The sequence below is a fragment of the Macaca fascicularis genome, chromosome X, assembly GCF_037993035.2.
Source record: "Macaca fascicularis isolate 582-1 chromosome X, T2T-MFA8v1.1".
In the NCBI taxonomy this organism is placed as follows: Eukaryota; Metazoa; Chordata; class Mammalia; order Primates; family Cercopithecidae; genus Macaca; species Macaca fascicularis.
The window spans coordinates 41,828,342-41,850,242 of NC_088395.1; the positions used below are offsets into that span (position 1 = coordinate 41,828,342).

The window sequence follows — 21,901 nt, forward strand, 5'->3', positions numbered from 1 at the left end:
TTAATGGTAAAACACTGGTTTGCTCCCTAAGATCATTAAATTGAATGTCCTAACTAGGGCATTAAGGTAAGAAGAAGAAACAAAAGTCATACAGAATGGAAAGAAATAAAATAACACAATTTTTCAAATAGAAAATCTTAAGGATTTTTTAAAAGCCACTAGAATAAGTGAATTTAGCAAGGTTGCCAAATACGAGATCAATATAAGGTCACTGAATTGAACGCCCTAGCTAGGGCATTAAGGTAAGAAAAAGAAATAAAAGGCATACAGAATGGAAAGAAATCAAATAACACAATTGCTCAAATAGAAAATCTTAAGGATTTCTTTTAAGCCACTAGAATAAGTAAATTTAGCAAGGTTGCCAAATATGAGATCAATATACAAGAATCAACTGTGTTTCTATATACTATCAATAATCATTAAATTAAAAATTTTAAAATAATACTATTTACCATAGCATCAAAAATATGAGGCCCTAACAATAAATGTAATGAAATATGAATAAAATATCTACTCTTAAAACTACAAAGATATTTTCTGGGAGAATGTAAAAAAGATCTACATAAATGGAGTAGTGTTTATGGATTGGAGGACTCAATATGGTTAAGATTTCCATTCTCCCCAAATTAATATATAGATTAAAAGTAACGCCAGCCAGGCGTGGTGACTCAAGCCTATAATCCCACCACTTTGGGAGGCCGAGACGGGCGGATCATGAGGTCAGGAGATCAAGACCATCCTGGCTAACACGGTGAAACTCCGTCTCTACTAAAAAATACAAAAAACTAGCCAGGTGAGGTGGCGGGCGCCTGTCGTCCCAGCTACTCGAGAGGCCGAGGCAGAAGAATGGCGTAAACCTGGGAGGTGCAGCTTGCAGTGAGCTGAGATCGGGCCACTGCACTCCAGCCTGGGCGACAGAGCGAGACTCCTTTTTTTAAAAAAAAAAAAGGAACGCCAATCAAAATCTCATGCTTCATTGCAGAAATTGACAAATTTACTCTAAATTGTTTATGAAAATGTAAGTAACCTAGAATAGCCTAAACACAAAATCCTAATTGTAGGATTTTGGCTACTGGATTTTAAGACTTAATATAGAACAATCTAGACAGTGTGAATCTGATATAAGGATAGAAATACAGATCAGAATAGAAAGTGCAGAAAATAGATTAACACATTATTTTTGATAAAGGTGCTAAAATAACTCAATAGGGTTATTTCAACAAAGAGTGCTGGAGCGAATGGCTACCCATGAATCTCAACCCTTACACTTCACATGATATACAACTCTTATGCTAAAGTGGATCACAAACCTAGCCAAAACTACAATTATACAAGAAAACATAAAGAAAATTTTCACAAATTTGATGTAGGTGAAATTTTCTTAGGTCATAAAAATTATGAACCATGAAGGAAAAAAACTGTAAACTGGACTTCATCAAAATGAAAAACTTCTACTCTTTTAAAGATTCCATTAAGAATATAAAAGGGAAAGTTACAAACTGGGAGAACATATTTGCAATATGTATATTTGACCAAGGAAATGTATCCAGAATATATAAAGAACTCCACTTAATACAAAAGACACACACCTCAATGAAAAATAGACATAGGTGTAAGATCTGAAGATATAGTTCAACAAAGATATATGAATGGCTAATAAGTACAACATTTTTAGTCATAAGGTAAATGCAAATGAAAACCACAAGAAATATCATGACACACCGACCAGAGTGGCTAAAATTAAAAAGGATGGCAATACCAAGTATTGGCAAGGCTGTGGAAAAGCTGTAACTCTCACACATTACCAGTAGTAACATAAAATAGTGCAACCACTATGGAAAATAGTTTGGCAGTTTCTTAATGACCTAGTAACTGCACTCCTGCATTTATGTGAGAGAAGTGACAATATGTCCAACTCAAAAGATTTACATTCAAACATTCAAAGCAGCTTTACTAAGCCCCAAACTGGAAACAACCTATATTTCTAAGAACAAGAAAACGGATTTAAAAACTTCGGTATATGTATGAAATGGAACATTACTAACCAATTTAAAAAGTACTAATACAACAGACATGGGGATGAATCTCAAGACCATTATTCTGAGCAAAAGGATGTCTCTCTCAATATTTGCCCTTGGAACTCAGCTGCCATGCTATGAGGAAGACTTTTCACATAGAGAAGTCACATCAAGTGTAGCCAAAGTTCCCAGTTAAAGTCTCTCAGTCAACAGCCAGCATCAATGGCCAGATGTGAGTTAGTGAGCCTTTAGAAGATTCCTGCCCTAGCCCTCGAGTCTTCTAGATCACGCCCCAGATTTGCCCTGTCTAAATTGCAGAGTCCCAGAAGCTGTAGTATATTAAATAGTTGCTTTATGACACTAAGTTTTGGGGTAATTTGTTATGCAACCACAGTACCTTGTGGTGAAGTAAAATATTCTAATCAAAACTGGCTATTGTAATCTTAAATTAAAATTAGAGCGGGCACTGACTTGTTTCTTTGTGCCAGAATGGCATCTCTAACATGTTGTATTGCACCTTCTTTTTTCTTGAAATTATCACTCCATATTAAATATCTGTTGAGCATTTACTATGTATAAAAATTCAGGTGGCCGGGTGAGATGGCTCACATCTATAATCCTAGCACTTTGGGAGGCTGAGGCGGGTAGATTGCCTGAGCTCAGGAGTTCGAGACCAGCCGGGCAACATGGTGAAAACCCATCTCTACTAAACACAAAAGATTAGCTGGGGGTGGCGGCGTGCACCTGTAGTCCCAGCTACTTGGGAGGCTGAGGCAGGAGAATCACTTGAAGCTGGGAGGCAGAGGTTGCAGTGAGCCGAGATGGCACCACTGCACTCCAGCCTTGGCGACAGATGGAGACTTCGTCTCCAAAAGAAAAAGAAAAAGAAAAAGAAAAAAAAAATGCAGGCTTGCTTAGAAGTTAGGTAACTTTCATAAGGTCAAAATAAATAAATGGCAGCATCATTATTTGAACCCAAGTCTCCTGAAATTAACTTCCTTTTCTTACTCACCACACTATTGTCCCTCTTATGGTGATGTCGTGACAACTACTGTGACTGGTGAGGAGACTGACCAACTATAACATGTTTGATACACCTCTAAAATCTTCCTCCCCATCCAGCTCCATGGTCTTTTCTCTTGCTATTACTATTACTTTCATCTCTCTTGATTCCTTCGTCCATCATGTCTGCTGTGTGTAATACTTCTCACTCTAGCACAATCTTCCTTTCCTCAATTATAGGCTATTTTCCTTTCCATACAATTTTCCTTTCCTCAATTATAGGCTATTTAGTACTGCTGAGAGAAATCATATCTGCATGTTGATAAGCACTGCTACAAATTCCTTGCATTTAGCCTAAGGGAGGTGGCGGGGGGAGGGGCCTTGAGGCAGCCTAGCAATTTTTCTTCTCTCTCTTAACCTCTAAGGTGCTATTACTAACTCTCTTCTCTCTCTCCTCTCTACTACCATGCCTACTCTCAGTAGGTGGCTCTGCCTCCCACCTGCTGAAAATCAGGCCATCAGCTGAGGGACATCCTCTGGTTCCTTCTCCTGCCTGCAGGCCTAGCTCTATCAGTACCTTGACTTTCTTTTGGTCTTGATGGAAGAGTTGCCCACCCTCCACCTGCTGCCCATCAAAGATCTCAGTCCATCAATGCACCCGTTTCTTTCCTCTTAGCGTTCTCTTTCGGCAAAAAAGGAAAAAAAATGATACTGGAATCCTTCCCATTTTAATCTCTACCCCTGCTCCACATGCCCCTCCATCTATGACTGTTTCTCTCTCCTCTTCTCAGTCTAGCCGTTTGAAAATTATTCTATATTTATTTTTCCCGCTTCCTCACTCCCCGTTCCTTCCTCTGCCTACTACAATCTTGCTTTTGTCCCCAGTGCAACACCGAAATTGCTCTGGCCAAGCTTCACACTTGTTTCCATGTTGCCAAATTCCACAGACATTACAGTTATTCCCTCATTTGGCTTCTCTATAGCATTTGACAACACAGAAAATATTTTTGATCTCAGCGTCTATGACAGCATTCTCTGATAATAATTCTTTTACTTCTCTTTCCCCCTCCTGGTTTCCTCTGTTTCTTTCCATCCTTTCTTTAAATTTAGGTGTTCCTCAGGATCATTCCTCATGACCATTTTTCATGACCAAAAATGGTTCCTCATGACCATTTTTTTTCATTGTGGCCTTTTAATGCACTTTCTTTAAGCAATCATAGGTGTCTCTGAAGTTTCATCTATTACCCAAATGATGAAGATTTTCAAATCTTTTCTCTTTTGTTCAGACTGTGGTCCTAAATTTTAGACTAAAATATTTAACTTATCAACATTTATATTTCAAAAGTTACTGAGATGCAAGATGTCAAAAATTCATTTATTCTCCCTGACTCTTTGATAGTATCCATTTGAATAAAATTAAGTAGCACCACTATCCAATTAGTCATATGAAGCAAAAATGTGGGCATTTCCTTCCTTAAGCCCTATACCACTAAGTTGTATTGAATGAGTCTCCTTAAAGGAGAAAAAAAAAAGCAAAATGAAATAAAAACATTGTCAAGAATAATGAATGGGGTTGCTTGATACATGTCATCAAAACTATACTCACTGTCATATACACAATCTCTCCTCTCCTCATGCCACTTATCAATCTATTGTCTGTCAGCTCCAAATCCACACTTCATTGCCTGCTCTGCACTACTGGAGACTGACTGAATATTCTTCCAGCTGGCACAACATTAAGCTTTGTCCATAAAGGGCACTGGATGGGCACCGAAGGAGAAAGGGTTCTATTGTCCCAGTTCCAGCGTTTTTCTCATCAGGCTCCTGCAGTGTGTGCAGTTTATCTGCAGTGCACAGTGGCCAGCAGCATGCACCTTTCCATGCACAGCTTCTCTTGGAACTCCTTTCAGGTGCCTATGCAGCACAGTGCTGCTGGTAAGGTACTCTCCTTGTTACTGACTTCCCCCAGCAGCCCCTCAGGGAGCTTGCTGCATGTTCAGAGGTCTGTCCCTAAGGATGGCTTCCCCTGGACTCCAGAGGGCAGATTTCCAATGAGTTCCACTAGCATGGTGTCTCAGTGAACCTCACTGTGATCTGGTGAGCCATGGCCATGTTCTCTTCAACAAGGTTCAGATCTTAGTGCTGCTAGGAGGAAGGCCAAACCTTTTCCTTGAGCATTCTATCTCAGCCATTGGAATAGCAGCTGTTCCTTATGCCTGTATTTTTCAGTTCTCTAATTCTTACTAGCCAATTACCCCAACCCCTTGGCAATAATTCCTTATGCTAAACCTTGCTTGTTCAAATTAAATTACTACTGAAAAAGACCTAGTATTTGAAATCACAACAGGGTGACTATAGCAGATAATAATTTAATGGTACATTTTATTTTTTTATTTATTTATTTTTTGAGTACCTATTACCTTTGTTTTTAACATAATTTATTCAATTGTATTTATTTAACTTGTGATAATGTCTACATTTAATACTGGCTGTGAAATAACGGAAAATTCAGGAATTGGCTTTCACATGCTGGTATAACCCAGCTCCAACACATCACTGTAACAGCAACTATGTATTTAACAGCCACAATCATGTAATCAGTTAGTTTTTCCTTCACATTTTACCATATGTTCGAAATATATCTCAATAACTTTGCTTTAAAATTTTTTATTTGGCTGGTTTTTTCTTTTTAATAAATTAATTATTATTATTATACTTTAAGTTGTAGGGTACATGTGCATAACGTGCAGGTTTGTTACATATGTATACTTGTGCCATGTTGCTGTGCTGCACCCATCAACTCGTCATTTACATCAGGTATAACTCCCAATGCAATCCCTCCCCCCTCCCCCCTCCCCATGATAGGCCCTGGTGTGTGATGTTCCCCTTCCTGAGTCCAAGGGATCTCATTGTTCAGTTCCCACCTATGAGGGAGAACATGCGGTGTTTGGTTTTCTGTTCTTGTGATAGTTTGCTAAGAATGATGGTTTCCAGCTGCATCCATGTCCCTACAAAGGACACAAACTCATCCTTTTTGATGGCTGCATAGTATTCCATGGTGTATATGTGCCACATTTTCTTAATCCAATCTGTCACTGATGGACATTTGGGTTGATTCCAAGTCTTTGCTATTGTGAATAGTGCTGCAATAAACATACGTGTGCATGTGTCTTTATAGCAGCATCATTTATAATCCTTTGGGTATATACCCAGTAATGGGATGGCTGGGTCATATGGTACATCTAGTTCTAGATCCTTGAGGAATTGCCATACTGTTTTCCATAATGGTTGAACTAGTTTACAATCCCACCAACAGTGTAAAAGTGTTCCTATTTCTCCACATCCTCTCCAGCACCTGTTGTTTCCTGACTTTTTAATGATCGCCATTCTAACTGGTGTGAGATGGTATCTCATTGTGGTTTTGATTTGCATTTCTCTGATGGCCAGTGATGAGGAGCATTTTTTCATGTGTCTGTTGGCTGTATGAATGTCTTCTTTTGAGAAATGTCTGTTCATATCCTTTGCCCACTTTTTGATGGGGTTGTTTGTTTTTTTCTTGTAAATTTGTTTGAGTTCTTTGTAGGTTCTGGATATTAGCCCTTTGTCAGATGAGTAGATTGCAAAAATGTTCTCCCATTCTGTAGGTTGCCTGTTCACTCTGATGGTAGTTTCTTTTGCTGTGCAGAAGCTCTTTAGTTTAATTAGATCCCATTTGTCAATTTTGGCTTTTGCTGCCGTTGCTTTTGGTGTTTTAGACATGAAGTCTTTGCCCATGCCTATGTCCTGAATGGTACTACCTAGGTTTTCCTCTAGGATTTTTATGGTATTAGGTCTAACATTTAAGTCTCTAATCCATCTTGAATTAATTTTCGTATAAGGAGTAAGGAAAGGATCCAGTTTCAGCTTTCTACTTATGGCTAGCCAATTTTCCCAGCACCATTTATTAAATAGGGAATCCTTTCCCCATTTCTTGTTTCTCTCAGGTTTGTCAAAGATCAGATGGCTGTAGATGTGTGGTATTATTTCTGAGGACTCAGTTCTGTTCCATTGGTCTATATCTCTGTTTTGGTACCAGTACCATGCTGTTTTGGTTACTGTAGCCTTGTAGTATAGTTTGAAGTCAGGTAGCGTGATGCCTCCAGCTTTGTTCTTTTGACTTAGGATTGTCTTGGAGATGCGGGCTCTTTTTTGGTTCCATATGAACTTTAAAGCAGTTTTTTCCAATTCTGTGAAGAAACTCATTGGTAGCTTGATGGGGATGGCATTGAATCTATAAATTACCTTGGGCAGTATGGCCATTTTCACGATATTGATTCTTCCTATCCATGAGCATGGTATGTTCTTCCATTTGTTTGTGTCCTCTTTTATTTCACTGAGCAGTGGTTTGTAGTTCTCCTTGAAGAGATCCTTTACATCCCTTGTAAGTTGGATTCCTAGGTATTTTATTCTCTTTGAAGCAATTGTGAATGGAAGTTCATTCATGATTTGGCTCTGTTTGTCTGTTACTGGTGTATAAGAATGCTTGTGATTTTTGCACATTAATTTTGTATCCTGAGACTTTGCTGAAGTTGCTTATCAGCTTAAGGAGATTTTGGGCTGAGACAATGGGGTTTTCTAAATATACAATCATGTCATCTGCAAACAGGGACAATTTGACTTCTTCTTTTCCTAAATGAATACCCTTGATTTCTTTCTCTTGCCTAATTGCCCTAGCCAGAACTTCCAACACTATGTTGAATAGGAGTGGTGAGAGAGGGCATCCCTGTCTTGTGCCAGTTTTCAAAGGGAATGTTTCCAGTTTTTGCCCATTCAGTATGATATTGGCTGTGGGTTTGTCATAAATAGCTCTTATTATTTTGAGGTACGTTCCATCAATACCGAATTTATTGAGCGTTTTTAGCATGAAGGGCTGTTGAATTTTGTCAAAAGCCTTTTCTGCATCTATTGAGATAATCATGTGGTTCTTGTCTTTGGTTCTGTTTATATGTTGGATTATGTTTATTGATTTGCGAATGTTGAACCAGCCTTGCATCCCAGGGATGAAGCCCACTTGATCATGGTGGATAAGCTTTTTGATGTGTTGCTGAATCCGGTTTGCCAGTATTTTATTGAGGATTTTTGCATCGATGTTCATCAGGGATATTGGTCTAAAATTCTCTTTTTTTGTTGTGTCTCTGCCAGGCTTTGGTATCAGGATGATGTTGGCCTCATAAAATGAGTTAGGGAGGATTCCCTCTTTTTCTATTGATTGGAATAGTTTCAGAAGGAATGGTACCAACTCTTCCTTGTACCTCTGGTAGAATTCAGCTGTGAATCCATCTGGTCCTGGACTTTTTTGATTGGTAGGCTATTAATTATTGCCTCAATTTCAGAGCCTGCTATTGGTCTATTCAGGGATTCAACTTCTTCCTGGTTTAGTCTTGGAAGAGTGTAAGTGTCCAGGAAATTATCCATTTCTTCTAGATTTTCCAGTTTATTTGCGTAGAGGTGTTTATAGTATTCTCTGATGGTAGTTTGTATTTCTGTGGGGTTGGTGGTGATATCCCCTTTATCATTTTTAATTGCGTCAATTTGATTCTTCTCTCTTTTCTTCTTTATTAGTCTTGCTAGGGGTCTGTCAATTTTGTTGATCTTTTCAAAAAACCAACTCCTGGATTCATTGATTTTTTGGAGGGTTTTTTGTGTCTCTATCTCCTTCAGTTCTGCTCTGATCTTAGTTATTTCTTGCCTTCTGCTAGCTTTCGAATGTGTTTGCTCTTGCTTCTCTAGTTCTTTTAATTGCGATGTTAGAGTGTCAATTTTAGATCTTTCCTGCTTTCTCTTGTGGGCATTTAGTGCTATAAATTTCCCTCTACACACTGCTTTAAATGTGTCCCAGAGATTCTGGTATGTTGTATCTTTGTTCTCATTGGTTTCAAAGAACATCTTTATTTCTGCCTTCATTTCGTTATGTACCCAGTAGTCATTCAGGAGCAGGTTGTTCAGTTTCCATGTAGTTGAGCGGTTTTGATTGAGTTTCTTAGTCCTGAGTTCTAGTTTGATTGCACTGTGGTCTGAGAGACAGTTTGTTATAATTTCTGTTCTTGTACATTTGCTGAGGAGTGCTTTACTTCCAATTATGTGGTCAATTTTGGAGTAAGTACGATGTGGTGCTGAGAAGAATGTATATTCTGTTGATTTGGGGTGGAGAGTTCTATAGATGTCTATTAGGTCTGCTTGCTGCAGAGATGAGTTCAATTCCTGGATATCCTTGTTAACTTTCTGTCTCGTTGATCTGTCTAATGTTGACAGTGGAGTGTTGAAGTCTCCCATTATTATTGTATGGGAGTCTAAGTCTCTTTGTAAGTCTCTAAGGACTTGCTTTATGAATCTGGGTGCTCCTGTATTGGGTGCATATATATTTAGGATAGTTAGCTCTTCCCGTTGAATTGATCCTTTTACCATTATGTAATGGCCTTCTTTGTCTCTTTTGATCTTTGATGGTTTAAAGTCTGTTTTATCAGAGACTAGGATTGCAACCCCCGCTTTTTTTTGTTCTCCATTTGCTTGGTAAATCTTCCTCCATCCGCTTGGTAAATCTTCCTCCATCCCTTTATTTTGAGCCTATGTATGTCTCTGCGTGTGAGATGGGTCTCCTGAATACAGCAGACTGATGGGTCTTGACTCTTTATCCAGTTTGCCAGTCTGTGTCTTTTAATTGGAGCATTTAGTCCATTTACATTTAAGGTTAAGATTGTTATGTGTGAACTTGATCCTGCCATTATGATATTAACTGGTTATTTTGCTTGTTAGTTGATGCAGTTTCTTCCTAGCCTCGATGGTCTTTACATTTTGGCATGTTTTTGCAATGGCTGGTACTGGTTGTTCCTTTCCATGTTTAGTGCTTCCTTCAGGGTCTCTTGTAAGGCAGGCCTAGTGGTGACAAAATCTCTAAGCATTTGCTTATCTGTAAAGGATTTTATTTCTCCTTCACTTATGAAACTTAGTTTGGCTGGATATGAAATTCTGGGTTGAAAATTCTTTTCTTTAAGAATGTTGAATATTGGCCCCCACTCTCTTCTGGCTTGGAGAGTTTCTGCCGAGAGATCTGCTGTTAGTCTGATGGGCTTCCCTTTGTGGGTAACCCGAGCTTTCTCTCTGGCTGCCCTTAAGATTTTTTCCTTCATTTCAACTTTGGTGAATCTGGCAATTATGTGTCTTGGAGTTGCTCTTCTCGAGGAGTATCTTTGTGGCGTTCTCTGTATTTCCTGGATTTGAATGTTGGCCTGCCCTACTAGGTTGGGGAAGTTCTCCTGGATGATATCCTGAAGAGTGTTTTCCAACTTGGTTCCATTTTCCCCCTCACTTTCAGGCACCCCAATCAGACGTAGATTTGGTCTTTTTACATAATCCCATACTTCTTGCAGGCTTTGTTCATTTCTTTTTCTTCTTTTTTCTTTTGGTTTCTCTTCTCGCTTCCTTTCATTCATTTGATCCTCAATCGCTGACACTCTTTCTTCCAGTTGATCGAGTCGGTTACTGAAGCTTGTGCATTTGTCACGTATTTCTCGTGTCATGGTTTTCATCTCTTTCATTTCGTTTATGACCTTCTCTGCATTAATTACTCTAGCCATCAATTCTTCCACTTTTTTTTCAAGATTTTTAGTTTCTTTGCGCTGGGTATGTAATTCCTCCTTTAGCTCTGAGAAATTTGATGGACTGAAGCCTCCTTCTCTCATCTCGTCAAAGTCATTCTCTGTCCAGCTTTGATCCGTTGCTGGCGATGAGCTGCGCTCCTTTGCCGGGGGAGATGCGCTCTTATTTTTTGAATTTCCAGCTTTTCTGCCCTGCTTTTTCCCCATCTTTGTGGTTTTATCTGCCTCTGGTCTTTGATGATGGTGATGTACTGATGGGGTTTTGGTGTAGGTGTCCTTCCTGTTTGATAGTTTTCCTTCTTACAGTCAGGACCCTCAGCTGTAGGTCTGTTGGAGATTGCTTGAGGTCCACTCCAGATCCTGTTTGCCTGGGTATCAGCAGCAGAGGCTGCAGAAGATAGAATATTTCTGAACAGCGAGTGTACCTGTCTGATTCTTGCTTTGGAAGCTTCCTCTCAGGGGTGTACTCCACCCTGTGAGGTGTGGGGTGTCAGACTGCCCCTAGTGGGGGATGTCTCCCAGTTAGGCTACTCAGGGGTCAGGGACCCACTTGAGCAGGGAGTCTTTCCCTTTTCAGATCTCAACCTCCGTGTTGGGAGATCCACTGCTCTCTTCAAAGCTGCCAGACAGAGTCGCTTGCGTCTGCAGAGGTTTCTGTTGCGTTTGTTATTGTTTACTGTGCCCTGTCCCCAGAGGTGGAGTCTACAGAGACAGGCAGGTTTCCTTGAGCTGCTGTGAGCTCCACCCAGTTCGAGCTTCCCAGCGGCTTTGTTTACCTACTTAAGCCTCAGCAATGGCGGGCGCCCCTCCCCCAGCCTCGCTGCTGCCTTGCCGCGAGATCGCAGACTGCTGTGCTAGCAATGAGGGAGGCTCCATGGGTGTGGGACCCTCCCGGCCAGGTGTGGGATATGATCTCCTGGTGTGCCTGTTTGCTTAAAGCGCAGTATTGGGGTGGGAGTTACCCGATTTTCCAGGTGTTGTGTGTCTCAGTTCCCCTGGCTAGGAAAAGGGATTCCCTTCCCCCTTGCGCTTCCCAGGTGAGGCAATGCCTCGCCCTGCTTCAGCTCTCGCTGGTCGGGCTGCAGCAGCTGACCAGCACCGATCGTCCGGCACTCCCCAGTGAGATGAACCCAGTACCTCAGTTGAAAATGCAGAAATCACCGGTCTTCTGTGTCGCTCGCGCTGGGAGTTGGAGACTGGAGCTGTTCCTATTCGGCCATCTTGCTCCACTCCCGGTACATTTTAAAATAACTGCAAGAGTATTATTGGATTTTTTTGCAACATAAAGGATAAATGCTTGAGGGAACAGATACCCCATTTTCCATGATGTGATGAATATACATTGCATGCCTATATCAAAACATCTCATGTGCCCCACAAATATACACTCCTACTCTGTACCAACAAAAATTTTTTTAAAAGTCAGAAGAAACACATTAAATTACTGTTTGGTTTCTGTCTCCTAACTGGACCCTGATTGATACACTACCCCACCTGGGAAAAAAAATAACCAAAACTGTTATTACTGGGCTTAAGAGGCCTTTGATTGGACTAGATTATCTAAAGTGATAAAATAGTCACTCTAGATACCCAGCAAATTCTTTCATTGCCCTGAATTATAAAAATTAAACTGGTCACATATAGAATCAAAGGAAAGACAATTACCAGCTTTAGAATTTTTGTTTCAGAATCAAATGTTTTAAAATGTATTATAAACCAAAAACAGCAAAGTATGTTTTATTTCATGAAATGCTCAAAGTTAATCCATCAATATCTGCCTATTGTGATGAAATCAAACTAGCTCTGCGCTCAGCTCTAAGAATTACATGACAATTTTATGATGTGTTTCAGGAGTCCTGAGCCTTCCAATAGATACTCTACCACTGGTTGGCAGATGATCTATCTTTTCAGATTATTTTATAGACATAAACCTCTTACTAAAAATGAAAAGCACTTTATAGTTCAAAAAGCAATCACTACCTGTTTCCTTATATTATTCACTCTTAAGAATGACAAAACGAAATTATAAAAACAGCCTGCCTGAAATAATTTTCCTATCTTTTGATTACAAAAACATTAAAATTATGTTTTAACAAACAGTGCCAGACTGGATTTTAAATAGTCTGTAATTGTGGAACATGATATGTCCTTATTTTAGTCTCCTATTCGGAGTGACAAATTATTCACTGCTGTCATATGTATCCTGAATTGGGACTTAATGAGGACATTTGATCCTCTGGTAGGATTTTAGTACTGCTTTGGAATGGAGTAGCATCAACTACTACAATCTCACTCAAACATTAAGGCAACAAAGTTTAACTTTAAAATTACTTGATGTGGCAGATTAAAGATGGGCAGAAATTTTTTTGTCATCTCTCCCATCCAGAGGTGGGATCTACATCCTTTCTCCTTCCAATCAGGTGGGCTCTGTGACTTCTCTAACCACTCAAATATAGTGGAAACGAAACTGTGCCAGTTTCCCTGTTAGGCTGATGTAGAATTTTCTTCAATATATTCTTAGACATGAATCAATGGTAATCACTGTGTCCTCACATGGTAGGTGAAAGGGGTGAGTCAGCACTCTGGAGTCTCTTTTATAACGGAAAATAGAAAATATTTCCCTGTCACCACACCATTTTGGCCCTTGGTTTAGTTTTTTGTTTCGTTTTGTTTTTGAGACAGGGTCTCACTCTACTGCCCAGGCTGGAGTGCAGTGGCGCCATCTTGGCTCACTGCAACTCTGCCTCCTGGGTTCAAGCAATTCTCCCACCTTAGCGTCCTGAGTAGCTGGGACTACAGGTCCATACCACCATGTCTGGCTAATTTTTGTATTTTGGTAAAGACAGGGCTTCACCATGTTGGTTGGCCAGGCTGGTCTCGAACTGACCTCAAGTGATCTGCCCACCTTGACTTCCCAAAGTGCTGGGATTATGAGTGTGAGCCACCACACCCAGCCAAGATTAATTTTAAAATACCAGATTTTGTGTATGGCTAGTCTAATAATTGTCAATTTTCACTTAAGAGAAACCTTTATAAGACATAAATATCACTTTAGTGTAATTGTATCCCTTTCATTATTTTTGGCTTAATTTTAATAATTATTGACTAATGGAATCTCCTGAATAATTTCCATCATTTTCAATGTGCATTGGTGAAACTGTTATTAACTCCTCTTAACTGAAGTGTTAGCAGTTTATTAAGGCAAAAAGTGTTTTAAAAATACAATGTAACGCATTTACTTTAAGAGAAAGATCTAAAAGAGATACCATATAAAATTGAAATGGGCGAGGGAAATTCACTTGGCATCTGTTAATAATCTCGAGAAAATTTTTAAGAAAAAAGTAAACATGAAAATGCCCTCAAACTAAATCTAAGTCACAGAAACATACACTAGAGAAAAGAGGGGTTCTGACTAGTAAAATAGCCATAGTTAAATATGGTAAGCCAGAACATAAAAGGGCCCTGTCTTAGTCTGTTTGGGCTGGCTATAACAAAATACCATAGACTAGGTGGTCTATAAACAACAGTAATTTATTTCTCATGGGTCTAGAGACTGGGAAGTTCAAGATCAAGGTACCAGCAGATCTGGTATCTAATGCAGGCTGCTCTCTGGTTCATAGGTGGCATCTTCTCACTGTGTCCTCACATGGTAGAGGGGGCAAGGGATCTCTCTTAGGCATCTTTTATAAGAGCATTAATCCGATTCACGAGGGCAGAGCCCTTCCAAAGGCACCATCTTCTAATACCATCACCTCGACAATTAGTATTCAACATATAAATTTGGGGTGGGGGACATAAACATGCAGACCATAGCAGGTCCATACTTCCTAAATCAGCAGTCTTCAATAAGCATCTCAGACTAATGAGTAGAAAATTAATATTATCAGCCACCCTGGTGACAGAGTTTAGAAAACACAGTAACTTCCTTGAACACGTTTGGTTTTTTATTTAAAGGTTTTTTTGGACATCTGTTTTAACATTATTAAAAGAAGAAAAATGTACGTCCTGTCAGAGTCCACAAAAACTACTCTCCGGTAGATTTATTTAGGAAAAAAAGTAAGAGGAAGACAAAATAATTAAAATAAACAAATGGAAATTGTAGAGAATGGATTGAGGTAGGCAAGATAAAGATAACTCCAGAATTAATAGAGGATAAATCACAACAGAGAACAGGAAAATTACTGACCACCTACAGTGTGCTAAGCACTAAGCTGAGATGCTTCACAGATATCATCACCCTTAATCCCTGCACCAGCCCCATGAGGACAATATCATTCTCCTCATTTGACAACTAGGAAAGCTGAGGTTTATGGAACTACAGGGCAGATTTGGAACGTCTGGCATGTCTGACTCCAACTCTTCTCATTATTTTCCTACTTTGGTGAATCTGTAAGAAAAGCTGTAAACCCTTTAACTATCATCCACTTAGTACTTACATTTTCTTTGGATTTTATAAGAACTCAACAGGACAGCATTGTTCTTAGTCTCGTGCAAGAGATGGGTATTTTCAAATGACATGAGGGAAGAGGATCATACTAAAAAGACAAAAGGTTCATTTCCAAAGCTCAGCAAAAAAAATCACTGAATGAACAAGGGTGGGGATCCAGGAGAAACTTGGTAGTATTTTCATTCACATATTAAAACTGTTAAGAAATACTACACATTATAGAGACAAATTGGTGAAGCTCCTCAGAAAGCTGGCATTGCTTACTGCCTTTACACAAAAAATGGGTAATTTGGCAATCATTCCTCAATCAGTAGCCTTAAAAATCTCCTGGCAGTTATTTCTGAAGAGTAAACAAAATAGATAAAATCTACTATACTGATGGGGAGGAAATTTAAGCTACCCAAGAGAAAGCCAAACACCACAGACAACACAAGGCCAATTCAAATAGACTAGTGGAATTTTTTCCAAAACGCTTTAGAAATGGCACTTACGTTGTAACTTTAGATACATTTTGCACCAATGCCTTTTGTCATTATTATTTTTTTTAATGAAGTGAACATTTATTTTAAAGAAAAACCTTTATGCAATGGATGATAGATGGATGCAGATCTAGGCTTTTTAAGATAAATGGACATGACTGAGTTAAGAACACAGGTGACCTTTTTGATTTTCCATTTTTCTAATGTGTCTTTTTTTTTTTTAAATTTATTTATTATTATTATACTTTAAGTTGTAGTGTACATGTGCATAACGTGCAGGTTTGTTACATATGTATACTTGTGCCATGTTGGTGTGCTGCACCCATCAACTCATCATTTACATCAGGTATAACTCCCAATGCAATCCCTCCCCCCTGCCCCCTCCCCATGATAGGCCCCCGTGTGTGATGTTCCCCTTCCTGAGTCCAAGTGATCTCATTGTTCAGTTCCCACCTATGAGTGAGAACATGCGGTGTTTGGTTTTCTGTTCTTGTGATAGTTTGCTAAGAATGATGGTTTCCAGCTGCATCCATGTCCCTACAAAGGACGCAAACTCATCCTTTTTGATGTCATTATTTTTAAAGTAACCAATAAGGATAACAAAGCAGATTCACCTGTACCCTGAGTCACTCTGTCTCTTTAGCATTTACTATTGAGGAAGAGCATCTTATGTCTGGATTACTAGAGTTAAAGATACCTGTGTTTTCTTTCTATTTTTACATATCCCAGTACTTAGCATTTGGCACAGAACAGGTATCGCATCACCCTTTTCTCCCCAAGACTGAATGAGTGCTTTTGTGAACAAGTCAGATCCTCATTATGCAAAATATAAATATTTAAATAGCCCAGACAGATCTTTATGCCAGACCACATGAGTTGACAAAATAAAACTGCTCCACTCTTTCCCTTTGGACAATGTATACCCATCCTTCACACAAATATCATAAATATACAGCTTGATGAATTTTCAGCGAACTTAACCAGCGTCCAGATCAAGAAACAGAACATGACCAGCACCTCCGTAGCTCCCACCATGTCCCCTCCAGGTCACTACTTTCCCGCTCCGGTAACCACTACTTTGACCTCAAACTTCATACATTAGTTACACTGTTTTTGTACTTTATATAAATGGAATCATAGAGTAGGTAGTTTTTTTTTTTTTTTTGAGACGGAGTCTCGCTCTGTCACCCAGGCTGGAGTGCGGTGGCCGGATCTCAGCTCACTGCAAGCTCCGCCTCCCGGGTTCACGCCATTCTCCTGCCTCAGCCTCCCGAGTAGCTGGGACTACCGGCGCCCGCCACCTCGCCCGGCTAGTTTTTTTTTTGTATTTTTTAGTGGAGACGGGGTTTCACCGTGTTAGCCAGGATGGTCTGGATCTCCTGACCTCGTGATCCGCCCGTCTCGGCCTCCCAAAGTGCTGGGATTACAGGCGTGAGCCACCGCGCCCGGCCCGAGTAGGTAGTTTTTTAAGCCTGGCTTCTTTCACTTATCATTATGCTTGTGAGATTCATCTGTGTTTTTTTGTGTAACAAAGGTCCATCCATTCTCACTGCTTTGTTGTGCTCCACTGTATGAATACAGTGGTATTTATTTATGTCATTTCACTACTGTTGGACATTTGGGTTGTTTCCAATTTAGGCCTATTACGAAGAATTCTGCTAAAAGCATTCTTGTACCTGTTTTTGTTTTTGTTTTTTTGGTGAACATATGTTAAGACATTTCTGTTGTGTATATACCCAGGGATGCAAATGGTAGGTCACAAGATAAATATATATGTCAGCTTTGGTAGATATTCCCGAACAGTTTATCAAAGTGGTTAAACTAATTTGCATCACTATTAGCAGTAAGAGTTTTGGTGGCTCTCCATCCTCACTGCCACTTTGGAACTGTCATTTTCATTTTTTAGCCATTCTGTTAGGAATGCAGTGGTATCTGAGGTTTTAATTTGCATTTCTCTGATGACTAATGGAGTTGTGCATTGTTTACTGTTCATGTGGATACATTTTTTTCTGAAATATCTTTTTTTTTCTTTTTTTTTTTGAGATAGGGTCTCACTCTGCAGCCTCAGCCTCCCAGGCCCAAACAATCCTCCCACCTTACCCTCCCAAGTAGCTAGGACTACAGGCACACATCACCATGCCTGGTTAATTTTTTATTTTTTGTAGAGATCGGGTCTCACTATGTTGCCCAGGCTGGTCTTTTTTTTTTTTTTTTTTTTTTTTTTTTTTGAGACGGAGTCTCGCTTTGTCGCCCAGGCTGGAGTGCAGTGGCCGGATCTCAGCTCACTGCAAGCTCCGCCTCCCGGGTTTACGCCATTCTCCTGCCTCAGCCTCCCGAGTAGCTGGGACTACAGGCGCCCACCACCTCGCCCGGCTAGTTTTTTGTATTTTTAGTAGAGACGGGGTTTCACCATATTAGCCAGGATGGTCTCGATCTCCTGACCTCGTGATCCGCCCGTCTCGGCCTCCCAAAGTGCTGGGATTACAGGCTTGAGCCACCGCGCCCGGCCGCCCAGGCTGGTCTTGAACTCCTGGACGCAAGTGATTCTCCTGCCTCGGCCTTCCAAAGTGTTGGAATTAAAGACATGAGCCACCGTGTCCAGCCTCTGAAATATTTTTCAAGTCTTTTGTCCATCTATGAGACTTCCTAATCTGTCTCTGGGATCTCTGCAGAATTTATTTTGAAGATACCTAAACATCTTCCTCATAGTTTGAGAAGGGTCACCATCTACTACCATAACTAATTATATGACCTCATTATATTAATAGCAATCTGCACAACAAGCGTGTACAATAAAGTAGTTTGGATAAACTAGCATGCCAGCCAGGTAAGAAGTGATAGATAAACATGGATTAGAGTAATGTGTTTTTATAGCCCAGCTTTGGAGTCCTGATCATGAAAGTGTTACTCAGCCTATTTACCTTTTACAGATGCAATCTTTGCCAAAAAGCAGAAACCTTCCTTTGTTCATCACCTGTCACGCTGTTCCCTTACTGCACCATCCCGAGACTCCTCAGTAAATTCACAAAACTTACATGGCATTCCTTCATTCACTCAATAAGTATTACCTATATTGTGCCAGGCATAGTTCTAGATGGTCAGAGTAAAGCTGTGAAAAAACAAATCCAAAAAAACAAAACTCTCTACCTTCACTTCACACAAGCACCACTTTTGGGTTTGGGGGTGCAGGACACATAAAGTAGCTGGGCACTAGGATATAAAGGGTGAGGGTTAACAGCCTGAGATGTGGGAAAAATATTGCTTTTGGAGTCCAAAAAACAGACCAACTTGGATTCACCTGGCTCTACCACTTCCTGTACATCAATCCAAAAGTTATTTAACTTCTTTAATCTTCAATTGCAAAATGTAGATAAAGTATTTTTTTGCAAGGTTTCTCTGAAGATAAGACAACAGATATGAACAGCACCTAGCAACATGCCTGGCATTTTAAATAGTGTTTGATTAGTACATGGCAGTAATTAAAAAGGAGAATATGCTTACTGACTCAGTTATAGACACAGTCTTTACTACAAACAAGCACAAAACTGCTTCTGTTTGTAGATACTACTCTTTTTGATGTACCATCACTAAAGTCTTTTAATCATATAGTAAATTATTCATGCTATCAAAGAAGTAAACAATTGAGATATTATAAAGCAACAGTTCACCCAGGTGTGGTGGCTCATGCCTGTAATCCCAGCATGTTGGGAGGCCGAGGTGGGCTGATCACCTGAGGTCAGGAGTTCGAGACCAGCTTGGCCAACATGGTGAAACCCTGTCTCTACTAAAAATACAAAAAAATTAGCCGGGCATTGTGGTGCACGCCTGTAATCCCAGCTACTCGGGAGACTGAGGCAGGAGAATCGCCTGAACCCAGGAGACGGAGGTTGCAGTGAGCTGAGATAGCACCACTGCACTCCAGCTTGGGTGACAGAGTGAGACTCCGTCTCAAAATAAATAAATAAATAAATAAGCAACAGTTCATATGAAAATGCTTTTTAAAAAACACAAAACTTAAAAAAAAAAATAAAACACTAAGCTTTAACCCACTTGTAGGCTCATCAACTTTCTATGTAAGGCTTATACTCTCTAGATTCAATCTCATAAACCAGCCATCTAGGAACTGGGAAAGAGGAAAGTGAGACAGATGGTGGAAAGCTGGTATAATGAACAAAGAAAACAGTCTACTCTAGGAAAACTATAATTGAACAGCTTTGGACTTTCCTGAATGTGGTGATTTCTTCCACTTGGACATGTCTCTTCAGGGGTCCTTGGAAGTTATGTCTATGGAAGTGGCACAAAAGGTGACACTCCTGTGTGTCATGGGGCCAGTTCCACACCAGCCCACCAAGGACCTCACTTTCTTGCATCTGGTAGAATAAGACAGCGCTCAATACAAATTCTATTCCTATTTTCACTTTTATAGATGTAAACACTAAGAACCCTTGTTCACAAAACAAGCAATGTTATCATATGACCTAGCAATTCTATTCCTGGGTATACACCCAAGAGAACTGAAACTGTATGTTACATGAAACCATATACAGTCAATCTTCATTATTTGCAGTACTTATATTCTATAAAGTCAACACAAACACTGAATGAGGAAACACAGGAACACTGTTCCTTCGGGAAAATACAGGTTACTGTGAATCTCTGGTTGCACCATATTTGTCCACAGATCATTACATAACCTCACTATATGTGTGTTTCAGTTTAAAGACATGTTATTTCATATATATTGTTGATTTATTAACACTGAACCCATGGCCAACAGCCCTATAACTCATGCCTGAATGACACTTGTCTAATATATGTATTTTCTCTGTAAGGCGCATCACAGCCTTCTCACACTTAGGAACACTATACAGCACTCAACACTATGCTTGGGGGCCACTTTAAGAAGCAAAATCATCAGCAAAAAACACAAAAGGGTGAAAATGTGGAACTAAGTAGACATAGAAAAGGGAACTCATTTATGGTATGAGAGCCCAAACAACAAGATAGAAGAGTGTTGCCTTGTCTGACCTTAGCTGGGAATGTGCATGTTGAATGATTCAAATTTGTCATCACTTTGCACATGTCTGTGCGTGACGCCAAGAGTATGAGTTTGGGAGTTATAAATATTATCAATTAGGTGAATTTTTAAATAAAGAATCCTTGAATAACGAGGATCAACTACACATGAATATTCATATCAGGATTATACCTAACAGCTAAAAAACTGATACAACCCAAATGTACATCAACTAATGAATCGATATATATCTACGCAATGGAATATTATTCAGTCATAAGAAGGAATAAAGTATTGACACCTGCTACTACATGGATGAACCTTGAAAATATGTAAGGCGAAAGAAGCCAGATGCAACACATATTGTATGTTTCCATTTATACGAAATGTCCAAAAAAGGCAAATACATAGAAATAGAAAGTAGACTGGTAATTGCCAGAGACCAGGAGGGGGGAAAATAGTGGGTGTCTATGAAAAGGTATAGGGTTTCTTTTGGGGGAGATGAAAATGTTCTGAAAATAGGTAGCAATGACAGTTGCACAACTCTTAATATACTAAAATCCACTGAGTTATACAACTTAAAGGAGTGTTTTATGGTATGTGAATTATATCTCAATAAACCTATTTGAAAAAAAACCAAGTATATAGGAATAGATGAAGTTCTGTTAAAGCAATCTCTTTTTGAGTTATATACCATGAATTATAATGACTTAATAAAAATTACGCTTTTTTTGAGAAAGGATCTTACTCTGTTGCCCAGGCTGGAGTGCAGTGGCACAATCACAGCTCACTGCAGCCTCGATTTCCTGGGCTCAGGCGATCCTCCCACCTCAGCCTCCCAGGTAGCTGAGACTACAGGCACATGCCACCATGCCCAGCTAATTTTTTGTATTTTTTGTAGAGATGGGGTTTTACTATGTTGTGCCCAGGGTGGTCTTGAACTCCTAGGCTCAGGTGATCTGCCCACCTCTGCCTCCCCAAGTGCTGGGATTATAGGAGTGAGCCACAAAAATTACTCTTAATAATCCATCAACTTACAAATTGATAAGGTCATCCATCAATTTTGTTGAAAGCAAAGCAAGAATAGACCTAACTTGAAAAAGTATGTTATTGGTCTTTCAGAGTTATTCACTGTCTCAACAATGATGCCAATTTTCAAACTGTCCTTTCGTTTGGCGCCCTGGAAGTTTTGATACATATTACAACAGATCTTGTAACACACCACAATTAAGATTCTGGATGCGTAAGAGGAAGGACGATAGTAAAATGAGAGAAGAAAAATTTGTGAAAGGGGATATGAGAAA

At 39.7% G+C, this 21,901-nt stretch overlaps 1 protein-coding gene and 1 long non-coding RNA gene across 26 annotated transcripts in view; one reads left to right on the top strand and one right to left on the bottom strand.

Annotated features, from left to right (window-relative positions):
- CASK (calcium/calmodulin dependent serine protein kinase) overlaps positions 1–21,901 on the bottom strand; it is a 413,308-nt gene that overhangs the window by 297,558 nt on the left and 93,849 nt on the right. The gene's annotated exons all lie outside the window — the stretch shown is intronic.
- On the top strand, positions 17,600–19,524 carry LOC141409479 (uncharacterized). Its single transcript, XR_012430411.1, has 2 exons — positions 17,600–17,771; positions 18,096–19,524. It is a non-coding gene; the product is annotated as an uncharacterized lncRNA (long non-coding RNA).